Here is a 4,440-nt window from a genome sequence, read left to right on the forward strand (position 1 = left end):
TAAATAAATAAATAAAATAAAACAATAAGCCAAAGTGACAATAACAGTCAAATCTTTACTTACTGAGATAGTTTAAGGAAGACACTAAAGAGGAAAGATCTCTAGCTCCTCCAATTTTCCATTTTTTCCCATGAAACAAACCCAGGTAGATCAGCACAGATGCAGATGTGGGAATTTTCTCAGCAAGGATCTTTTGACCAAGGAACCATGAACAAAAGGCTCCCTTCATCTTATGGACCTGGGTCCTTGGGACAGAAAGAGGAGGAAGGGCTAGGAAAGGAAAAGTACTGAGTTCTGATTCAGAATAGAGAATAATGTTTTCAAGGTTTCCCCTTTCTCCTCTCCCATATCCCTCTCTTCCCATCATAGAGTTCTCTGCAAAGGTTCTCTATTAAGGATCCCTAACAAGGATAGCTCAGATGGGGGTGCCTGAGACTTGAATGGCAGACATGCGCAGGAGGATGGTTAGCTAGCGGGGCATGAGTCCTAGACTGCAGTTCCCATCAGACATTGTAATGTACTGGTTGTTTGCCAATTCTGGTATGGGGAGAATATCTTTCTCTCATAAGGCCTGCCAGGTAAAGCCACTGTAATGGCCTGTGGTTAGGCCTGAAAGATTACACATAGGGTTTTTGCCTGGAGTTGACTCCTCAAATGTCTTTTGGATTTTCTGTCAAGTGGTAAACGTCAATGGAGGATGAAAACAACTCCAATTTGACAAGGCAACTAAGGGAATAGTTCATGAAGAGTGGGCTCTTGCTATGGAAACTTGGATAATTTAGGATATTATAGAGAAGTGTAGAATGAATAATAAAAAATTAATGGTACAAATACCATCCACAGTTCCATGATCAGTTGTAAAATTAAGTGTGTAATACATTCTTGTGTTTTCTTCTCTTCTGCATTGTCATGCATATAATTGTCTTATCTTCCATTTTCCCATCATTTTTAGGGTTGGTTGGTGTGAATAACTTCATAATTTATCATCTTATTTCAGAATATTAAGACATAGTTGAGACTGAATCTGAAGAGGAGTGAATATCATGGATACCTATTTTGGATAGGACCACTGCAATTTAATTTGTACAACTTAATCCAAATATTTGGATTATATTTGGCAGGATCATGTACTTGCTACTGTTACTCTTTTGAAGTTTAAGCTTTAGAAAAGGCAGGTGCATGGATATTGAATAGTCTTAAGCTGGGTCATCAACTATTTCAGACTGGCTTACTCAGGCACATTCCAAAACTTTGGTAGTTTGACTAAGTACTTGCTCAATTTGTAAAAGCTAAAAATGATATCCCCAGGCTTACTTACAATTCAGGTTTTACATTAAACCTATCTTCTTTAAGGAAAAGAGCCTGAGATAGAAGATGCCTTCCTATTTTTTCCCTGACAAATAATGTAACAAAGCCATTTACTTTCCTGTAGCAACAGTCACAAAGGACCAAATGTCCAGTCCTTAGTTCTGTGGCCAATGACATTCTGTTATTCAAATATGAACCGTGGCTGAGATCCTATGATCAAGAAGCAAGCAACTGTGACAGAAGTATTTTAATGCTTAGAGAAAAAACACAAATGTAGCAACTCACTGTTAGGTTAGGGTTAGTCTGTAGATACCTGGATTAAGATACTTTAAGCCACTGTGTGGTCCCTGGCTGACCGGAGTGAGTTCATTTATATCTATATCCTCTATTTGGATAATAATGAAAACATAACAGAGGGAGATGGATTCCATAAATATGACTGTTGAAAATGTTATAGCTACAGAGGATCCAAGATGTATGTTTGGTAGTTGGACTCATGTATTGCTTGGATCAAATAAAATATGTGTTAGAGAATGCAACTGTTTATTCACAATATAGGGGCACAGTTAAGGCCCAGATCAGTCAGGAATGTGGCAAAATGTCTCACTCATACATTTCCTGCCATATAAATCAGAAATGTTGTGTAGAGCAGAACTTTTATACAAGCTAAAATAAGTAAACTCAAAACAAAAGATAGTGACCAAAATCTTGAGCAAGAAGAGCTGCATCACAAAAGGAAAGAGGAACAGGAATGACCTGGTATGAAGCTATAAGGTATCCCTGTAGGAGATATGAATGGAAGCTGCTAGAGTAAGTCTAAGGCCAACAATGTAGAGAGAAACAGATGAAATTTTTCTTTGTATTGTGAAATTAAAATGCAAATATTTGAGCTTCCCAGCTTCCCCATCAAAGTAGAAAAAAAAAGAAATTTGATTTAGAAATGTGTATCTAGTTTTTATGAAGTATGACAGAAAAAATTATTGTTTCCCAAAGCAGTTTTTCTAAAAGCACATTTGTAAAATGGACAATGTGCCTCAAGTTACAAAAAATTATTTTCTTCTTCTCTATGTAAATATGTTTCCCATGAGTACATTTAATGATGTTTAGACTAACAATTTTGTTTAAATTTTAAGTTTATGAGATAAATATTGAAACTGAGGAAAAAACAACTAGCGAAGTCAGCATAATAGTGCCAGTGGTTGCACAGGAGATCCTGATTCTCCAGCTTCTTAGTCACGGCAAAAGGAGCAACAGTCCCAGCTCTGTCGTTTTTGTGGTGGAGTTCTAGCAATCATTTAGAAGATCAGTCCAAAACCTGCTCCACCAACTCTCCAATCATGTGTAAGAAACTAATTCTATATATTAAATTTTATTTGCCTATATTACTTAAAGATTTATTCTTATAATCTATAATGGAAAATTGGTACATTGAGTATGCTGATGAAAAAGATTAAATTTTCTTAAACAAATGTTCACTCCTAAATGATAAATTCAATTATAGGAACAGATTTAGGTAGGCATAAAAAGAGAAAAGTGAAAATATAATTGAAAAATTGAAGCAGTACCACATGCATTCCAGTTTTACAGAGTGAAAGCATACAATAAATTTTACTAAGAGACAAGAATTTAAAATGCATAATTAATTTAAGAATTAATATTATTTGACACAATTTTGAGCATACTAAAAGGTAACTGGATTTTATAATCTTATTAAAAAGTCATATAAGTAAATACAGTGAGTATTATATTTATAAATACTTTAAGACACATTTGAGTATATGCTATAATGGAAATGTTCTATATTTTAATTTTGGCCACAAAAAAAACCTATGCATTTGCCAAACTCACTAATATGTCTACTTTAAAAATTAATAAATTTTGCCTAGGTAAATTATACCTCAGTAAATCTAAGAAAAATACAATGAAAATATGTGTATCAACCACCATTAATGTAATAATTCTAGGGCCAGGCATGATGGCTTATACCTAGCACTTTGGGAGGCTGAGAATACCTTAAATCCAGGAGTTCAAGACCAGAGTGGGTAACAGGGAGATCCTCATCTCTATAGAAATTTAAAAATTTAATTAGCCTATTGTGGTGGCTCACACCTGTAATCCCAGCTACTTGGGAGGCTTGAGCTCAAAATTTTGAGGTTATAGTGAGTTATGATCCAGCTACTGTACTCCAGCCTGGTGACAGAGTGATATTTTCTCTCTATAAAAATATAAATAAAATAAAATCTATGACATTTGACTTATTATGCATTGAATCATCTAATTAGAATACATAATATCCTGATATGACATTTCAATAGACATATTATTTACTTTAATATTTAATTAGAGTAAATAAAGTCTTGTTTTTCTTTCAATTTGTCATTTACTTTATGATGCTTTGAATACAAAACGAATGCTGCAGTTGCATACACCATTAAATCATTAGGTTCTAATTTCCTTGATCTGTCATGAAAAGGGAATTTCGATTTGAATATCAGGGCATTATTTGCAGAATATTGTTATTCTGTAATATTTAAATATTGTGATCAAGCAAACTCTTAAATGTGACACCTGAAACAATTATAAACAAAGAAAATACTAGCAATACAGCTCACAGATAAAGCTTATTCAGTATAAAGCATGCAAGGAACTTCAGATTCAGATAATATGGCACAGATCCATGTTTTTCCCACCCCTTTTTGTTATGCACAACTATATATTTTGAAAATGACACATGTGACTAACATGAAAAAGCTCTAAGAGATGGAGGTAAACACAAGAAGAGCTAGTTTGATGTGCAAGGAATGGTGAAACAGAACAACAGCAAGGCATCTTGTGTATCCTCACTGGACAGATGAAGGCCTTCAGACTTATTTTTCCTCATCACCCAATCTAGCAACAGAAGGTAGCTCAAGTAAGCTCCTTCCTCCCTTGGATCAATCAGGAGCCGCTAGCTTGAGACACCCACCATCAGCCAGGAGAAGCAGCTAGGAGAAACGCTAAGAGAGGTGCTCTCCTTCCCAGTATAGCTTGAGACTATCTTTTCTACCAGGAAGCACAAAGGCAGGAAAATAGAACCAGGAAGAGGGACCTAGTAGAGAAAGTGGCCTGGTCTAAGAAGCTGCTTTGTCCCTA

This window comes from Rhinopithecus bieti, unplaced genomic scaffold (genome assembly GCF_001698545.2).
Source record: "Rhinopithecus bieti isolate Rb0 unplaced genomic scaffold, ASM169854v2 scaffold_9373, whole genome shotgun sequence".
NCBI classification, from domain to species: Eukaryota; Metazoa; Chordata; class Mammalia; order Primates; family Cercopithecidae; genus Rhinopithecus; species Rhinopithecus bieti.